General features: G+C 43.9%; 1 long non-coding RNA gene across 2 annotated transcripts in view; it reads right to left on the reverse strand.

The window, feature by feature from the left end:
* The window catches only part of LOC310769995, a 101,033-nt gene that overhangs the window by 37,696 nt on the left and 42,417 nt on the right, over nucleotides 1–20,920 (reverse strand). The window contains exons 2-4 of one of the 2 annotated variants that reach the window (XR_014551914.1): nucleotides 10,283–10,404; nucleotides 9,003–9,050; nucleotides 7,582–7,901 (exon numbers count right to left, since the gene is read on the reverse strand). This is a non-coding gene — a long non-coding RNA (uncharacterized lncRNA). Of the gene's footprint in view, nucleotides 1–7,581; nucleotides 7,902–9,002; nucleotides 9,051–10,282; nucleotides 10,405–20,920 lie in introns of those variants that run through there. The other variant, XR_014551913.1, reaches the window with a different exon arrangement.

Below are 20,920 nucleotides of genomic sequence, written 5' to 3' on the forward strand. Positions count from 1 at the left end.
TAAAAACTTCCCTGTACAGGGCTGCCTTCAGATGTCTTCTAAAAGTCAGACAGTTGTTTATTTCCTTGACATCTAATGGGAGGGCATTCCACAGGGCAGGCACCACTACTGAGAAGACCCTCCCTGTAACTTCGCTTCTTGCAATGAGGGAACCGCCAGAAGGCCCTTGGAGGTGGACCTAAGAGTCCAGGCTGAACAATGGGGGTGGAGATGCTCCTTCATGTATACTGGGCTGAGGCTGTTTAGGGCTTTAAAGGTCAGCACCAACACTTTGAATTGTGCTCAGAAACATACTGGGAGCCAATGTAGGTCTTTCAGGACCGGAGTTATATGGTCTCGGCTGCTCCCAGTCACCAGTCTAGCTGCCGCATTCTGGATTAGCCCCACATAGAGTGCATTGCAGTAGTCCAAGCAGGAGATAACCAGAGCATGCACCACTCTGGCGAGGCAGTCCGCGGGCAGGTAGGGTCTCAGCCTGCATACCAGATGGAGCTGGCATACCGCTGCCCTGGACACAGAATTGACCTGCAGCTCCATGGACAGCTGTGAGTCCAAAATGACTCTCAGGCTTCACACTCGGTCCTTCAGGGGCACAGTTACCCCATTCAGGACCAGGGAGTCCTCCACACTCACCCGCCTCCTGTCCCCCCAAAACAGTACTTCTGTCTTGTCAGGATTCAACCTCAATCTGTAAGCCGCCATCCATCCTCCAACCACCTCCAGACACTCACACAGTTTTCATCCCTCGTTGTCCTCATTGCAACTAGGCTTATTTGTTTTATTTATTTATAAAAATATTTATATACTACTGCAGCATAAAGACGTATCACAATGGTTTACAACAAGATAAAAACATAAAACCAAACAATAAATCACAGAAAGTTAAAAACTAGTTAAAAGCAAAAAGAAATTGAAAACAGACATACCCACACACCCCATTGTGTGGGATGTACTCTTAATTGCCTGCCTACACCTGGCAAAAAAGAAAAGTTTTCAGTGGGCATTTAAACATTGGCACAGAAGGAGCCTGCTAAATCGCGATTGGCAGGGTGTCCCACAGGACTGGGCCAACGACCCTGAAGACTCAATTTCCCATTGTTGTCAAACGAACCTCGCCACAGAAGCCTGCCAGATCTCTAGCCCACCTCCTCTTTCCCTTATCTGCAGAGCTGGAAAGGATTCAGAAAAGGGCAACCAAAATGATCAAGGGATTGGAGCAGCTCCCCTGTGAGGAAAGGTTACAACATTTGGGGCTCTTAATCTGAGAAACAAAGCGAGTAAGGGAGACGCGAGAGAGCTGCACAAAATTAAGCACGGCATGGAGAAAGCAGATAGGGAGACATTTCCCTCTCTCACAATACCAAGAACTTGGCAACATCCAATGAAGCCGGATACTGGAAGATTCGTGACAGACAAAATAAAGCACTTCTTCATGCAGCACACTGTGGAGTTCGTTCCCACAAGATGTACTGATGGCCACCAACTTGGATGTCTTTAAAAGAGGGTTAGGCAAATTCATGAGGGAAGATAGGGCTATCAGTCATGATGGCTGTTTTCTATCTCCACTATTGGAGGCAGTATATCTTTGGATACCAGTTTCCAGAAATCACAAGTGGGGAGAAGCTATTGTGCTCATATCCTGCTTGTGGGCAGCCACAACAAGAGCAGGATACTGGACTAGATGGGTCTTTGGTCTCATCCAAGAGGGCTCTTTTTATGTCCTCACCGCATATACAGCAAAAGTAGTTCCCTCTAGCTCTGCCTGTTCTTCTCTGTTTCCCTCCTTCCCCATACAACTGGTCCAGGCAGGGTGATGTCAGAATAGCCTTTCCATGTACATTTAAACATACTGATCATTTTTCAGTTCTGTAATAAAATCAGATCTTGATTTTGCACCACGACTGGGCAAAATTTGTGCTCTGCTACCATTCCCCATAATTGGTCTGCAAGGCAAACTTCCCATGGGACACTACAAGGCCCAAGATCTTGGAGATCACGTGTCCTTTTGTGACACGTGTACAGGTGTTTGCACATGATCAACATGCTACCTGGACATAGCCCCATTAAAGTTTGCCTATGCAATTGCACCCAGGGACAGATAGACTGCAGCTATTCAGAAGTAGGATATGTTGCCTGTGTGAATCAGTTCCCACCCCACCAAGCCACCACTCTGAATTAGAGTACCCTTCTCCATCATTATAAGAGCCAAGTGTGTGTATTAGCCGAACACTGCGAGACTAGTATTGACCTAGTAGCCTGGCAGCAATTTATTTCGGTTTGCTGTTGTGGTTTATGGTTTTATGTTTTTCTCTTGCTTGGTTATGACAGCCTGTCAATAAAATGAGCAGTACAAAATATATTCAAACCCGGTGTTCATTGATGTTTTATGGAAGTCCCAGGGCACCCCCTAACATATGCTTCTGTCATCTCTTCCTGAAAAGCTCCGTGTTCTGGTATTTAAAATACTGTTTGACTTATCCAGCGGCTGCCTGGGTCCTGAGAGCTTCACTGCTGTTATCCTACAGGGCTTCAAAAGAGGTAAAAGAAACGTACATCTTGTTTACAGCTCTTCCATACGAGGTTTGATAGTAGCTTGCATATCAATGACATCTAGGTTCTGATTCAGCCAACATTAAGCACTGATCTCAGCTGGAACTTTCAAAGACCTTCATTTTGACTGGATTCTGCCCCTATGGTCTAGGGATTTTATTTGTTACATTCATATACTGCTTTTATCAAATAAGACTACTAGAGGTGGCCAGAAGCAGCTTGCTAAATGGAGAACTACATTCACTGCCCAGCAGGTTGGTCACTGCTGTTTACCAGGTGGAAGAGGGGTGAGGCAGTGGGGTGGTTGGGGGGTGGAAACATACCAGCAGAGGCAATCCAGTGCTTGTGCAAATATGCCTGATTCATGCTAACCCCCTTACTGCCTCATCTCTCCTCCTCCCAGGAGGCAACAGGGACCCACCAGCTGGGGAGCTGGCACAGCAGCTTTGCCACACCCAGCAAGACACTTCTGGGGGTGGCTTCTACTACCTTTTCATCCAGTGTGGCTGCAAGGAGAAGTATAGGCACTTCGTCTTCCATGTTTGATTGACTGTAGCTTGTCACGTCATCCAAACCTGAACAAACAAGTTAATCTTAACTATGACTAGTGGAAACAAGCCAACTTCAAGCCATAATTTCTGAAGTTGGCTTGTTTTCACCAGCCATAGTTAAGATTAACCACAGTTTAGGCTCTGAACAACATGCTAAACTGTGGTCAATCTAAAGCAGAAGCAGAAGCTTTAGATGTCCTCCTTGCAAGAGTGCCAGAAAGAGGAGGGGGGAAGCACATGAGCCTAGGAAAAGGCTAGGCCTTTTGAATGCTAAACTATGGTTTGATGTTACATCTGAATGCAGTCATTGAGTTTCTAGGTAGTCTTCTATCCAGGCAATGTCCAGACCAGACCTGCTTAGCTTCAATGACGTTTCATCCCTGAACCGGAAATGACTTTTCTAGGTCACAAACAAAAACAATTATGCATGTAAACCAGAAAACTAATAGGGCCACAGCCCCTCTCCTCAGGCTACACCCCTCACTAGCAGTTTCACACCTCCCTTGAGTGTTTTTGTCTGGCTGATTATCCTTGAACTCTGATGACACCTCTTGCCTGGATGGATCATGGAGAGGGATATTTGAGTGTGTGTAGAAACTTGACTACTGTGCAGAAGTTTGAATTTAAATTCATTGCTCTTTCCCTGCCAAGTCACTGGCATGTAGCCTCCCAAAAGTATGTGCATAGAAGTATGTGCATAGAAGAATGAGGCCCTTGGGCTGAAAAAGGTTCCTCACCTCTGTCCCAGACCATTCTATTGGTCAGTGTGTCTGGCTGTTAACCAGAAGGTTAGAGGTTCGAACCCACCCAGGGCTGGCTTTGGATGGGATTCCTGCATTGCAGGGGGTTGGACTAGATGACTCCAACTCTACAGCTCTATGATTCTATTATCTTAACATTCTCCAGTGAAGTGCTGGGGAAAATCTGAATGCGAGTGAGGCATTAATCTGAATTATGCAGTTTACCGCCTCCTGTTTGAAATTTATCATAAGGCTGAGCGAAGATTCAGTTGCATAAGGCAAGGCTCTGTAAACCCCTGGGAAAAAATGCATCACTGTGTATTAAAATGCTAATGTTGTGCTTTGTTCTTTGGAAAGTAACATTTAGATTTTTCCAAAGTAATAAAAAGATTCGATATATTATTCAAGAAGTCAAAAACACTTAACTTTATTGTGTGCTGAAGAGCAAGGGGTATTCATTTTCTTGATAGTTACACTTTCCTTTCTTGCTGTACCTGAAATGGTTCTTGGACTGTGATGGGGAAAGAAGAAAAATCAATGAACAGATTAAGGTTTGAGTCTACAATCAAAAATCTTTAGTCAAGATGAACCATCAAATATTTCACTCAAATATTGTACACACGCTTCTCCCCGGGGGGCAAAAACAGGGTTAGAGTTAGGGTCATCCTGTTTTTCCTTGTGAGAAGTGTATGTACCTTACCATATTTGAGTGAAATTCTTGATGGCTCATCTTGGCTAAAGAATTTATCATGGCAAATGCAACTTCAAAGGGGGGGGGGACCACTTTATTGGCCAGAAAAGCACCAGCAGAGCCAGGATGTCTCTTCATGAGTTGAATGTTACCACTCTCTCAAAAGACAATTGAGAAAACAGACTGAATTTTAAAAGACTGAGCGATTGCAGCTCGTTTTTGCCTACCAGTGTGCCATCTTCAGGGTTTAGCATCATCTTCATTATTAATAATAGTCAAATTTCTACACTGCCCTTCATCTGAGTGTGGTTTACAATATAAAAACACAAAAATACATAACAAAGGCAATAACCCCCCAACAGTATTGTTATTTATTAAATTATTAAATTATATTTATATATTCATAAAGGGTAAAGGGACCCCTGACCATTAGGTCCAGTCAGGGATGACTCTGGGGTTGCGGGGCTCATCTCGCTTTATTGGCCAAGAGAGCCGGCTTACAGGTCATGTGGCCAGCATGACTAAGCTGCTTTGCTGGAGCGGTACCTATTTATCTACTTGCACTTTGATGTGCTTTCAAACTGCTAGGTTGGCAGGGACTGAGTAACGGGAGCTCACCCCATCGCGGGGTTTCAAACTGCCGACCTTCTGATCGGCAAGTCCTAGGCTCTGTGGTTTAACCCACAGCGCCACCCGCGTCCCTTATATATTCATACTTTTTGGTTTTTTGTGTTTCTGTATCTTCACAGATGTAGTTTATTCTATAAAGCCTTTTCCCATTCCAGGTCTTGTAATTATTTATGCTTTGGTTTCTGGGGACTCTCATTGTTTATATAGAGTCTGACCATTGGTCCATCTAACTCAGTATTGTCTACACAGACTGGCAGTGGCTCTCCAGGGTTTCAGGCAGCAGTCTCTCCCAGTCCTACCTGAAGATGCTAGGGATTGAACCTAGGATCTTTTGCATACAAAGCAAATACTTTATACCACTGGGCTGTAGTCCTTTCCCCACATAGCTCTATGAGCTCTTCACCTTCTCCTACCCTGTGTGAAACATAATAAAAAAATAAAAACTAGCTCTATCTTACAGAAATGCCTATCCAATTTGCTCACTGCAAGAAAGGGGTGGACTGAGAGACCTCAGTTTTTATTATATATACAATGAGCAAAGAGTTATCCATGCTACACAGGAGCCAATCTGCTGTCATCAATCAATTCTTGCCTATATATTGTCTCATCCAGTTAATTGAAGTCCATGACTATTTCTAAGAAAAAAACTATTAAAAACTAAATGTCATCCTAGGGGTGAGGTTAGGCCTGGATAATTATCTGCAGATAGGATATGAATCTGGCTTAATTTTGTTGTACTTAAAATTAATTACTGATTAAGGTGGTGGTGAGGAACAGACAGAAGAAAAGAAGTCCTAAAGTGATCATTAAGATACTTTAGTAATGAACCAAAGATCATTATTTTAAACCAATTATTTTTATTGCATTGTGGAATTTCCTTGAACCAGTCCTGATCATCATTCTTCTAATTTGCCTAGCGCAGGACCAGAAACTTTTCACAAAGGTGCTAAGGAATTTAATAAACCTGAACTGCCCAAGTGCCCCTAAATTTTTCCCATGTGTATTTTTCTCTGACCTAAATAGCAATTGATAGATAGGCTACTGGATCAGTGAGTTTGGCATATTTCCAAAGAAAACTACAAGGTGATTGTCAGCCATCTTGATCCTGTGGTTGACACTAAACAGTCCCATTTGCTCATTCAGACTATTTCACCAAACATAGGAAGCTGGCTCAGTATCAAACCATTGGGCAATCGAGTTCACTGGTCTTCAGCTTGTGGGTCTGGACCCACTAGTAGTTCATGGCCTCATCCAAGATGGGCTGCAACAGGATGCAAATGTATCATAAAAAATTAAGAAATAGGCCCCCAAATTTATGTTTGGGTTAAAAGTGGGTCCTGGGTCTGAAAGGGTTAAAGTTCCTGATCTAACTGAATACTGTTTGCACTGACTAGCAGCCACTCTCCATGGCATCAGGTCCTGCAGGATGACAAGGAGTGGTGGGAAGTGCCAGCCAGGGAAACCCCAAGGGAAATCCCAGAGGAGGAAGGCTCAGAGTCTGTGGATTGGTGGTGGGACAACTGAGGAGAGGTCAGAGGGGGAAGCTTGGTATGAGATGCTGGATACTGATGGGACAACAGGGTTTAGTGAACAGGAGGAACCTGGGACAGGGAGCAGTTCAGACTCTGAGGCTGAAGCAGAGGAGGGAGGTCAAGAGACTGCCTCTCCAGCTGCAACAAGTTCCCCTCCCTGCTGGCCTCCAGGAACATGCAGAATAATGAGGAGGGCAGAACAGAGACCAGATGTGCGCAGATGCAATTTGAGACTGTTTGGGAAACATCTGGGAGAGGAGGAGCCTTAGGAGGTGTGGAAGGCAGGAACCTTCAGTCATGGCAACTGCTCTATAGGGGCAAAACCTGCTGGGAAGTGTTGATGAGGTGTATGCCTTTTCCTTGAATAAAGAGTTAACTTTGCTGGCAACTGAGTGTCTTCATTCTGACTTGCATCTGACTCCAGCCTTGACACGAGGTATCCGACCAACGTCTCTCCCAGGGATTGAACCTGGGACCTCCTGCGTACAAACATATGCTCTACCACTGAGCCATGGTCCTTCCCTTGGGTAGATCTGGATAATAATGCATACCTGTCTATGCTGAGCATTTTGGAATTACAAGGTGGAGACGATAATACTAATGGAACTTTTAATAAAATGGATCTGCACAATAAGAGGGAGAGAGAGGGAGAGAGACTATCATTTCTCTCTCTTCATCTCTCTCTCTAGGCATCACAACTGTCAGAGGGCGGAACAATTCCTGACTTCATGCTCTGTGGTTTCAGACAAAAGACAACAAGATATTAGCCTCCGTACTGAATGAAGAAAAAAATAAATAAATATGCCCAATGTGGCATTGAGATCAGTACTGTAAGACATTCTTAGAGGTTAGCATGAATATATTGTTAGAAGGTATGCAATAAGGCAGAGGAAGCCAAGACAGAAAGGAGATATGTGGGGTCGGGGGGGGGGGAATCAATTGCAATCCTTGTGGCACCAGACAATCAAAACTAATATCCTGTATGATCTCACATACGAGGCACAGCATTAAAAACTGGAAATATCATTTTGCAAGATGCCCATTAAAGACACAAACACAGGGGTCATCAAGGGCTAATCTGATTGACCCTTTCTGTGGTCATCAGCCTCATCTTTCAATGAATTGCAAAGCCTGGGAAATGAATTTCTCTTTGGGCTTCAAAGAAGGCTCTTCAAACAGCCAGCAGGAACAGCACAGCAGATCTGTTCTGAAGAGAGAGAAGTCGGGATCGCTAGGCATGCATTTTTACACACACCCCTGTACTTTCCCAGCTGCCAGACCCATTTGCGCGAACAATGTTTGAAGCAAACTACCAGCCCCAGATCAAGTACGCTCAGTGTCAATGCATGACTAGTTAAGGCAGACAAGCCTTGCCTGTCACCTGAACTCCACAGAGGGATTAGGAGACTCATGCTGCAAAATGAGAGAGAGGACTAGCTAGATAATTGGAGTGTTTCAAAGCTTCTAGCATACATCTGTGCAGACTTGGGCTCTTTGGTGTTCTAGTTGCACTACATATGACTGTCCCACAAAGAGAGTCCAAGTTTGGCATTCAGTCTTCCAACTGGATCACGTCTTTGTTCAATTGCACTCTGTGCCCTATCTTGGATCCTCCCCTTGCCAGGGACATAGAAGTTAGTCTACCTGCCAGCCCTTTAGTCTGTAGGTGCAGCTTCTGAATGCAAGGTCAGTTTTAAATAAGAGTTTCCTGGGTCATGATTTTATCTTGGATGAGCTGACCTGGCTTGCATTACCAAGACCTGGGTGTGGGGACAGGGAAGGGTTTATATTTACCAGTTATGCCCACCTGAGTTTTCTATGCAGTGCAAGAGCAGACCTGAGAGGTCATGGAGGAAATTCAACCTTTTGCTTCCTGTTCAACTGGTACAGGTGTGGAGTATTGGGGATTTGGGGATTAGGGATTCTTTTGGGCTGCACATTAATTCCTGACACATTCAGCCTCCAAGCCTGAGGTACCCCACCCCTGACTTTGAACGAACATCCAGAGAGGAAATGAGATCTAGAGTCTCTAGTCCATTCCATCCATATTTTTCTGTCTTCCCGTAACATCTGGTGTTGTTCCGAAAGCTCTCTTCGTTTGTGAAAGAGGCACCCATTTTTCTGCCTCACTCGCAGGACATTTCAGAATTTCTCCAGTGTTCTGTTTGATGCAGAGTTTTGAGCATACTTTATCATTGCCGGGTAGCCAAAAATGGTGTGTATTTTGTCTAAGCATGTCACCTGTGTTTTGCAGCCTGCCTGGCTGCCTATACTTCCTGATCTAAAAAAGCCTTGTGGGAGGAGTTACCTCATAATGTCTTCCCCTGGGCTTTAATTGAAGGAACACCCAAGAAGGCTGCTGAGAAGGAAGGGAGAGAGAGAGAGAGAGAGAGAGAGAAAGAGAGAGAGAGAGAGAGAGAGAGAGAGATTGCAAATCAGGAGCAGCAAAACAGTTACCCACAATATTCTGTCCTAATCTATGTTCTTTTCCATACACCTCAATTGGAGGGAGGGGAAGGGGGAAATAGATATCAGATGTGACAACTGTATGTTTTCCCCCAGATATCTGACTGTTCATTTTGACTTGGAAGGGCTACAGCACCTTTCAAAAGTTTTTGCCTTCCATTTCTGAGGAACTTTATCCTTGTGGCATGGATGTCACTTTTCACAGTGCTCAAACCAGCTTCTGCAATTTTCACATAACGGCAGTTGTTGACAGGTTGTTAGGGCTGACAGTGAATATGTTTGAAAAACTGTCAAGCTGGTGAATATATATATATATATATATATATATATATATATATATATATATAATATTTAAGAGGGGGAGCCTCCTCTAACATTTGTAACAGCATGTTAAAACTCAAAGTATAGTCTTGGAACGTGCAGACCTACTTCCAGTCACACTGCATGCCCTCCAACGACAGCTGACATAAATATATGATCCTTCAAAATTAGTGTCAGGTTGTCACTATAAAAAGGTCAAGACCACAAAACCCCATTTATCTGAATGAGGCTGATTTGGCCATTTAAACGCACACTTGCAGCAATTCAACATTGCACACTTGAATTTTGGGCTCAGTTGAGATCTGTAGGTTTTTAATAAGCCAAATACACATGATAGCCTTGCTGAACCCCTGGCCACTCAGGCATGCTGAATTCAAACACAGACTTCCCATCCAAAGGCATTCCTTTGCTTTGCACTGATCCAGGAAGCTTCCAGCCATGGACCAAGGCAAACCAGAAGACGGTGAGAAGCAGTCTTTTTTGAAATCCCCACAGGCTTTGCCTATGGAGCTCAGTTCTTAATGAGATCTTAAGCGGCCCAGTCTGACAAAAATAATTATTGCATATTTGCATGAGTGACTTCCATCCAAATAGGGTTGCTAGGTGTAGATTCTGGCTAGGGAATGGACAATTCATTGTATATTCCACTCCCTTTATGGAGCTACATGATCTCTTTCAGAAAATAGCAAGTCTGGAATTGAATACCTTAACGATCTTGGAAGTTTTTTTGTACATTATAAACAAGCGATGATAGATGGAGAATAACTTAGGTACCATTTTCTAAATGTTGAGTGCACATACCTCTTCCATTCTTTCTGTTACAAGCAAAGCATCTCTCAGGTGGCCTGCCTCATTTGGTTTATTGCTGTCTGGTTCTCATCCGTCATTCCTCATCTTATTACCGGGACTGGGTGTGGACATCTCTGGCAGCAAAATTGACAACACACTGTATAGAGTTCTTTATTTTATTTTAAGAAGAGCAAATACCTCTCTATGAATGTGTGTGTATATATTGGCTGGTTTGTTGCTATATGTTTGGGAAAACCCGGCTATGTCCTCTTTTGGGGGGCCAACATGGCCATCCAGGAGGATTCTTACATTTTAAAGGAAACATCTGGGTTTTTTGAGCTCGGGTGCGCCTCTTTTCCTGGCTCGGGCTGGCAGCGGCTCGGGCTGTATTCTTTTTTGGCATGAGATTTGGCAGGTAGAAGAGAGGGAACACCACAACCAAGCCACGGAAATACTCGATTCCAGGTAGCGAGGGCGCAAGGTAGAGTACTTGGTAGCTTGGGAGGGAGAACCCCGGTCAGAAGACACGTGGGTTCCCGCGGAGGCAATCAATGACGGGTATCTAGTGGAAGAGTTCCACAGTCGGTTCTCACACAAACCAAAACCACCAGCGAGATTCTGGGAGGAGCAATTTGGCACCACTGACGACAAGGAGGACTTTGAGGGTTTTCCGGCCTCCGAAGAGGAGGGAGGAGAAGCGTCGGAGAGGGAGGATTCAGACTGGGAGGCCCACCCCGCGGGGAGAGATCGGAGCGGGTGGGAAGCGGGTTTTGAATCCTCTGAGGATGGCGACAGCTCCTTCCGGGGATTCCCTGCATCGTCGGCCGAGGACAGGGACGAAGTTGGATCCAAAGGTCGGGCCGGGGTGGAGGGGGTTCTGGGGGGGAGATGGATGTCAGGGAACTGCCATCGGAACTAGAAGAGGAGGCGAGGCTCCACAGCGATGCTGGAGAGGGGCCAAGCAGGGAGAGAGGCAGGTCTCCAGCTGGGGAAGAAAATCAGTGCAACACCAGGGATAGAGGGGGGCCGATGGGGGAAGCAGAGAGGAGGCTCCAGGACTCTTCGCAGGAGACCAGCGAGGAGAGCACAGGTCCTCCGCTGCCCACACCCACCCTGCGCAGAAGACGTCCGCGCAGGGAAAGTAGGCGGCGACTTGGCGTCAAAGAACTTCTTTGCTGGAAGAGATTCAAGAAATGCCCACTGACGGATTCTGCCAGCGACTGAACAGCCACAGAGTGAATGGCTGTCCAGAGAGAAACGGTTTAACCAGGCAACCTTGCCCAGAGCGGCGGTAACTTACGCACAAGCAACCCCTAAAGCCATTACAATAGGTTTTCAAATAATACTGTAGAGAGTATCCCCTAAGCCTTATCGAACAAGTAACAGAGTGAAATTCTCCAGGAACAAAAAAAGTCTGGACGTCTTTTATGTGCTACACTAGGTCCCAGCAGATGCTCATGCAATGTTTGCCACCAATTCAAGAGGCAACAGAAACAAGGTCAGTGTGCTTTGTTAACAAAAACCTAGACAATTCCACTCAGGTGTGCTGGTTCCTAAATGAATGCATGGATCTTTTTTCCACATGCTGTTATATTTCTTTTGTAACCACAGTAGTGAGAGGCACGTTCTTGAACTTTCCTTGACTCCATGGAAGTATTCTGAACTTCAGGGAATAGCTTAGAGAAATTCAAGATTTTGATAAAAATCTTATTCTTTGAAACCTAAGTAATGGCCGTTCTGCCAAACTGCCCCTCCTAAACTCATTAAAACACTGTACATTTTGCCAAGACAAGGATTTCAGCCATTAAAAATCTGCCCAGTAGTTTCAATATCAGGGTTGCAAATAAAATGAGATCAGCTGCAATGACTGGATTCATTGCCCCATATCAAAGAATGGAAAATTAAAAACAAGTCAATTAAAATTAGAGCTGTGTCAAATACATACCATTGGGTAGCAACTGCAGTTATGAAATGAAACCCTACAGGAAACAAGCGGGGTGCAGAAATGCATTAAACATTCACAGGAAAGGAGTGCTACTTACCTTCCTTAGCTTACAAGGTGGCAACAGGTTTCCAGTATTTTCCCCTTGTATTTTTAATGTTAAGTCACTTTAGGCCATTTTTGTGAGGAAGGCAACTAATAAATATAATGAAATAATAGCTGCACATGAAGCTACTTGGGAGGTGGTGTAAATGTGTACAAGCACCTTGCCTGGATCAAGGCCTGCCTGAGAGCCAGGAAGGGATGGAGCCTGCAGCTCCTATTTAAACTCTCAACATGAGGCGCTTCACTGCTGAAGCAACAGCTGTTTGAATGCAGGGTAGAGATAATAGCTGCACATGAAGCTACTTGGAAGGTGGTGTAAATGTGTACAAGCACCTTGCCTGGATCGAGGCCTGCCTGAGAGCCAGGAAGGGATGGAGCCTGCAGCTCCTATTTAAACTCTCAACATGAGGCGCTTCACTGCTGAAGCAACAGCTGTTTGAATGCAGGGTAGAGAACCTTGTGCCTGAGGAACAAATGCAGCCCCAGATCCCTCTATCTAGCCCTCAGGACTCTCCCTAGGTCATTTCCCCACCGCAGGCCACACCACTTAATGCATCCTTGAAGGCTGACAATGTTGCTTTTCTAGACAAAGGGTAGAGATGACCGTATGACTGCACAGAGAGACTAACTTACTGCACCAAAGGTAAAATTTGTTACTCTACTCTACCCACTTTTGCCCCTGGAGGGTTGTCTGGAACGGACCAAGAAAGGTTCCCCAGCCATGCCTTAGAGCTCCAAGTTCCAGTGCAGACCCTTCCTGAAACCAAGGAAACAGACAAGCCTTCAGCATCTTGACTGAATGTTGTTGGTTCCATGGCTAGCAAGATGCTGTTATGCAGGCCCCATTCACTACAATGCATTCTAGGTAGATGAACCACCAACCAAGGTTAGATTCAGTGTTTATCTTGCATCAAACATACCCCATGTTATTGTGTTATTTTGAACTGGCCCTCCACCCACCCACAACACATTCATTATTAAGAGCATTTCTAAGAGATACTCATATCAGCCCAAGTCATTTTGTTGCCATTAACATGTAACTTGTGATCTAATAAACGTCACAGTGAGTTTCATTTAATTAAAATCATAAATATTATTCGGTAATGCAGATTGACGTTTATACCTTCATTTACGTGACGTGGGATTTATGGCTATGGCTTTATTTGATGGAGGACCACAAATAACGCCCATTAAACTGCCACAGGATGGACAAGAGATCACATTAATGGAATTAGACAAGGCAAGGTACTGATCTATGCAGCTCTCTTGCTTTAAGAAAGAAAGCCAGAAACCAGATGTTTTCTTTGGCTGCTGTAAAAGTTTGCTACATATTCACCGGCAGCTTGACACTAGCTATGCTGAAGTGGAACAGAACACAGCACCAGGGACAGGGCTTTTCCATGCACATCCCAAAAAAATTACAGCTTCAAGTTCATTCCACTATTGTTATCTCAAAAGCATTTGTATAGATCTATTTCATAACTTTTTTTTAAGTTTAGCATTAAATAGGATCTATGCGAGCTTTACTTCTGACTTTTGGAGAAAAATGTAAAAAAAAATCTTATTGAAAGATAGACCTCATATTTCCCCCCTTATCTTCAATTGAGGAAGACCCAGAAAATGAAGCTAACTATAGTTTTGCACACACATAAAGTCTTAATTTTATTTGGAGTTGGCAGATTATAATCAAAAGAGACAAAGGAAGCAAAGTTATTTCTCTGGGGAAGGTTTGAATCTTACCTCTCTAAGCGAATTCTCACCCCGCCAAGTCTGTCCCACCTGTGTAATGTACAGAAGGGTAGCTTGTTGCTCTTCCACAGCATTATTAAAATCTCCTGCTCTGGTTTCTGTCCTTGCAGTATTGTTGAAAGACGGATCTAGTCTCTCTGTCTCTCTTGCAGAGAGTAAACAGCACATAGACAGATGACGATGAGAGGTGAACTCCAATTTGCCTCGTGGGCAAATTATCTAACTGGATGCCATTGCGGTGTTGAGAAAAACACTATGGGAATGAGCAAGCCTCTTCAACCATTATATTAATCGCCTTGGATTCATTGGCACCCCAGGAACTGAGTTTGTCCTGCTCAGAGATTCTGATAGAGTAGGCTGCATTAGTCCATTACAGCAAAACCAACAAAACAAAAACACAAGGACCAAGAGTTGACTCATTTGTTGTTAAGCAAAGACTCTTTCATCAGATACATGAAGTGGATAAAGAAATAAAGAAAGGGGATAATTATTTGTTTCTTCATTTATTTGTTAAATTTATATCTCACCCTTCCCTCCCCCCAAAGGAGCCCCGGGTGGCAAGCACACAAATGATAAACCGATGAAAACATCTAAAAGCTATTCCAGTACACTTGCAGACTGGAAAGATCTCCACTTGAAAGGCTTGGTGAAAGAGGAAGGTCAGTAGGTGCTGAAAAGGCAAAGAGCTGGCAACGGTCTAATATTCAAGAGGGTGAAATTTCAAAGGGGCTTTTGACTTGTAGCTCAGTCTCCTAGACATTGTGCAACACCAGCTCAGACAGTAGGTGTCATAATATGCACCTGGATATTTATAGGTTCCATAAATAACTTGATATCGTCATTCTGGGAAAGTGCAGCAGCAAGGATCACTGGGTTTGCAAATTAAGGGTTAATTCTGTTATCAGGAAGTCAGCTTACCAAGGGGCAAGTGTTGCTTCACAGCAAGAGAGTGTGTTGTGATGTGTACTGAGGTAGCATGTGCTCTGTGTACGTTTGGTTGAATGCCTTCCTGCTGCGTAGAACTGACTTAAGAAAGACAAAACCGCTCTCTTCCTTTCTCCTCAAATTCTACACTGTTTTTGTTCAGCTTGCTCAGTAAAATGCTGTCAGGACTTTTCTCTCTGGACTACCATAGTTTACCATGAAATGGGTTTACTTATAATGTGTAGTTTAGTGGGCCAGACTCACTTCATCTCTGGAAGCCACTTTATCCCTTAAATGGAGGAGGGTCATATTGCCCCAACTTACCGGCAAGCCTCCAGACTGCTTCTGAGTCAAATCCACCTGTCAGTCTGGTTCCTGACAGTTATATCTGGAGGCCAAGGATACTGTTACTGGACTAAACAGGCTCTGGGAGGGGGAAAAAGTTGCTTTGAATAAACCAAATACACTATAGTCAGCTACATCCTAAGACTTAATGAGACCTAGGAATTGCTTGAGGTTCAGTTTACCTTGCTTTAAATAAACATGGCCTATCGAGAATGTGATGGACCTGCACCAGCCCCATCAAGGGACCTCCTTTCCTCTGCCATTCCTCGCAGATGAGCTACAAATCTACAAGAACTTGTTTGCACCATGACTGCACAGCACCGCTCCGACTTAAATTAGCAACTGTGTGGGCCCCTTGCAACGCATATCAGAAACCAGCTGTGGAAGGAGCTGTCACGTTCTTGTCAGTGGAAGTTTTCTGTCCAAAAAGCTTTCGTCATCCCTCCTTCCTCAAGTCACCAAGTGTCAGTTGAAGAGACAGCTGAAGTCACTTGCAATGAATGGTCTCCAATCAGAGCTCACTGCCCTTGTCACAGAAAGTCTCACCCCGCAGCTAAAACTGTCACTGATCATGTTTAGATATGTACACTGAGGTATCAGATTAGAAGCGAGTATTCACGAGATGGGAGTTTAAAAGAGGCCAAGTTACAAGTAAAAAATCTTAATAGGGGAGAAGTGAGGGCTTAAAGGGGTCTCTTTTCTTTCCCAAATCCAATTTATATTTTGCATCAAAAGCTGATATATACACGCGCACACACACACACATTTCCTTTTATTAAAAGCACATTTCCGCAAAACAAGTTTCAGAACTTTCATGGAGTCTGCAAAATAGATATACAGTACTAACGTTGTGGTAGACACCAACCCAAATGTTGCTGCTTCATTAAAATCTGGGGGAGATAACCCTGAAGGGTATATAATGAACCTCAACATTAGTAACTCAAAATGTCAGGCATATGTGCTCTTACTGTGTGTGTTATTTTTTTTTTAGGAAAACTGTTTAAACTTAGTGTATTTTTAAATGAGGAAGTAAGATAAAATTAGCAAAGGCATTTTGAATCTTCTCTTCACCTTAAATGCTAATACAGGACACAATTTGACACAATCAACTCTTGCCAAGGGCCATCTTTTTTTCCCCAGTGGGGGTTCATGGAAAGCTCTTGCACGAATATTATTAAAATGAATGTGTAGGGGTTTTTTGGCAGGACAAAGCCTTGAACATGGAGTGCTTGCCTAAAGTAGGGAGTTTATATTCAACTGTGCAAATAGGAACATTTTCTAAAATATTGGGTGAGGATTTTGAGATGCAGATGATCAAATGCAGATTTAATATTTGAGAACTGAAGGGATAGTTCAACCGCCATCAGAACTTCTTTAGGAATAAGTTGATTCCTACACTGCAGAAATGTCTTAGTCTGCAATGGAAATCATTAACATCTCTTCATTTGTGAAGAACGGACATTGTTACTTACATTGCTCCTTTCCCAATACACACACCTCAAAAAAAATGAAATCAAATTTGGATTCTCTTGCTGCAAAATTTTCTTGGCATGCAGTTCTGCTTCCAGATTAAGGGTGATGTTTAAAAGTAGCAAGAGGATATATGGGAACAGTCATGCAGTAGAGCAGGCACATCCAACTTCCAAGCGACTGCGATCTACTCTCAGTATAAAAAAACTGGCAGTGATCTAACCATTGCCGAGAGTTGTCGAGCTTTTTTGGGGGGCAGTCACCAAAGTTTTTTGGGGGGTCGACCCGCGATAACCACAGGCACCCCCATGATTGACCGGTAGATAGCGATCGACCTGTTGGACATGCCTGCAGTAGAGCATATAAAAGGTTCATGATTCAATCCCATTTTAATCTCCAGTTTTAGATTCACAGGGAATCTCTGGTACAAGTCTCTTCATTTTGCCCTGAAAAGAAAGGGGAAATGGTGACTTGCCCAGGGTGGGGTAGGAGTGTTCCCCTTGGCAACTGTGCTAGTCCCTCTGAAGCACACCAACAAATACTGTAATGGGAGCAGGAACTAATGTGATTTAGAAATGCTTGAAGTTAGGGGGAATCAGTTCTGGGTGACACTAGCAGGGAAAGGAAGCCAAGAAGAGCTGACTAGCTCCGAGTTTTGTATATCATTTGGTAGCAGCACACAAATAAGTAAAGTTTGTCTCTTGTAATCCAGTCTCTGTGGCTCATTCGTAATCTTTCAAATATGACGAATGCCACTTAAACTCTCTTCCTCCATAGTTCTTAAATCCTTTTGTGGTAGATGGTGAGACTTACTTTCTATTAAGCAGGGGTGGGGCTTCCAGGCCTCTCTGTCTGACCCCCAGAAGTCTCCCCACACCACACCTGCTCCCTAGAAGGAAGTGCCTCAGCTATTATTGCACTTGCTATCTGCTGTCCATGTCTGCCTTGGAGATAAGGGAGAATGTCCTTTCTAAAATGGCAGCCATCTGGCACCTTGTGGTGCTTTTAAAAAAAGAATCCCTTGCATTTACAAACATTTTTTAAAAGTCTGTGCCCTTGAGTAAACATGGCCACCTTTTTAATTGATCAAAACTTTTTTAATTGATCATTCCAACTGATTGACTAAGCCTTGCAGTCCTACTTCCGGCTCCATGTTCCTATAAATTCAATACAAATAATCTGTTTCCGTTCCCTCTAGCAGATATCCATTAACTCCGCCAAGAGTGTTATTGAAAAATCTAATTGCTTAGTTCTGAGCTGAAATGCAAACCTATTTATTGAAGGTCCTGTTGCTCATTTCCATCATGTTGCAAGCCAACGTATTTTCCTCCACTCCGGCATGAACTGTTTCAATATAAGAACTACGGCTGACACCTAAACAACAGAGCTGACAAACATAGCAGGGTTGACAGGACAGAACAATTCCAACAACGTCACAATGATCATAGTAAAAAGACAGCAGCACATAAATATTTTACTCTTATACAGGCCAGGATGCAACTCTTGTCGCCGACGAGAGTAATCTTGGGAAGAAAGCATAGCAAGAAGCTAAGAAAATGGGGATCGGCAACAAAGTGATGTGGTGAAGGCAGTGAAGGCTACTCTGTGATGACAAAGGGGGCACCTGCACCATGCCTGACAAGCCTTGCCCTCAGCCATCCCCTACCTGCCTGCCTTCTTTCTTGCAACCAGTCCATGAGGTGGCACGGCATGGCGGTTGCCTTATCCTTAGTCTCAAAGTTGTCCTTGTCAGTGGCGAAACTGCATGTTCCAGCACCGGGGGTGGAGAGCAGGCGGGGGCGTGGCTGGTGGGCATCCTGGGGGTGTGGCGCACCACCCACGGGGGCATGGTGCGCTGCCTGCGGGGGCATGGTGCCCGGCATGGTGGAGGTGCATGCGGCGCATGTCCGGGGGTGGCTGCGGTGATACCCCCCATTGGTGCCAAGGGTGGTGTGTGTCCCCCGCCCCGCACCCCCCCAGTTCCTTCACCAGTGGTCCTTGTAGAACTCAGGAAGGAGAATGTGGACAGAAGTAGAAGTCGTTCACTCCATCTATCATTGGCTCTGCTCTCCCTGTCTTCTGCCCTACTGGTCTCAATGGCCACAAACCAGCACTGATCCCTTGGCCAGTCTGGAACAGGGGCCTTATGATGCTGTTCATGGGTTACAGAGTGAGCACCACAGTACTGCCTGCCTCTGACCTGAGCACTTTATATAAAGCGCAGAGGGGGAAAGTTTCAGCAGGGTGGCAAAGGAAAAACCCTTTTCTTTTACCCCTCTAGAAATCTTCCCTCGTAGTATGAGGTTTTATTTTTAACTTTGTGGTTTATGTTTTCCCTTAATCCTCTTTCCAGGATGCTATGCACAGTTTATGAATCAAGCCACCCATATCGTCCCCTCCATTTTCCTTTTCAACAGGAAAACTCCACATTCCTCAAAAGTGGTGTGGATATTGGCGGGGGCGAGGGGAGTAATCAAGCCCTTGGATTTTTCTCATTAAAATAAAATAAAATAAGATTTACTAAGCATTAGTTGGTTGGAGCAAATTTATGTAGATATAGGCCCTTAACTAAATTTGAAAACAAAAACACTGCTTAATTATAGCTTGCAGAAGGACTGCTAGCTCAGATTTGAAGCTATGTTGAATATTGTCAGAAATGCAATAGCAAGCGACCTAAGTCAGAACTAAGTGAGGAAAAGGTTTCATTTTACTGTTTCTGAGAAATTATTGAAAGCTCTATGCTGTGCAAGTTCCTAATGCATAGGGTACAATGGGTATCATGGTGCTGTTACTTCTAAGTTTGGATAGTCTACATCTAGGGATGGACAAATCTGCAGATTTCTGTTTCTATCAGTGTGTCATTTTTTTCCAACTGTACAGTCAATTTGCCCCATTTCCACATAGGCTTGCAATTTTTGCTTAAAATGCTTTAATTCTTTGTTTAATTCTTCCTGAAGGGACTCTGTTTAAAAACATGTACAGTATTTTAGAAACCGTTTCTCCTGACGCACATTTTCGCAAACAATTTTGTTATTTTCACTAATATTTCCATTTTTATGCACACCTTTCCCCTAATACGTGCATTATTTGTTGCATTACTAATCAATATTTTTTCCAATAAAATAATTAAAAACAGAGCTCACACACCCTGCATATGTTCTTATGCATATACAAAACTACTGTTTTTGAGGAGATTATTTCATTTCTCATCCCTATCTACAAAAATAAGTCCAATATATATATATTCTTAATTACATTATTCCAACCCTAAGCCTCATTAGCCAAAATTCTTATGGATTCAAAATCCCAGTTGTGTCTCCCATGTAACCCCATAGCACTTTATTTCATTTATCTGAACATCTGGTTATCCAGACCTTTTGAATGCCAGCCCACGTAACACATTTTTTCTAGGTACAAATTATTACGCTTTTGAGTGCTTAGAAAATTTGATGTCAACTCTAATTTGAACAATTACAATGCAGGTTTCTTTGCCTGTAATGACTTTAACCTGTCAAATGGCTTTTCCTTGCTAGGAATAAAAGGCTGACTCTACCATGTATGTTTACAACGGGAGAACTGAAGAGCATCACTCCTTTCTTGCCTATGTGACACAGCTTGACAGTAAAGCATATTTTTTTATATAGAGGATCGTACATTGTGCTCAAATAGCTACCTGTCTGGCTCTGTAAGTATTGCCATTATAAAGCCAGCCGTAAAATTCAATCATTGCGTTTGACTGTCGGAGTCAAAAGGCTCAATTCCCCTCCCCCTTCATATTCTGTTCAATTAGGAGTTTTTGAAAAAGTGGCAGAGAGGAGAACAGACTGAGATATCAGCAAAGCAAAACAGTCATATGCCAACATTGCCAATGGCCAGAGGAATGCCTTGCTACTGTGCCTGATGTAGGGTCTCTGATGCAGGGACTGTTGCAGCTAAAGGGTGGGTGGGGTCTAGAGGCAGGGAGGTGAGGGCAGCTGTCACATTGCCAAGACTGACGCATTCACCTTCCCACGCCCTGGTGGCTTTCTGAGCAGGCTTTAAAAGGGGGAAAGGAGGGACTGCTGGGGATGCTTTGTCAGAAACTCACTGATTAAAAGTGAGCACAGAGGGAGCCT

Source organism: Podarcis filfolensis, assembly GCF_964270895.1.
Source record: "Podarcis filfolensis genome assembly, chromosome: 8".
Taxonomy (NCBI): domain Eukaryota; kingdom Metazoa; phylum Chordata; class Lepidosauria; order Squamata; family Lacertidae; genus Podarcis; species Podarcis filfolensis.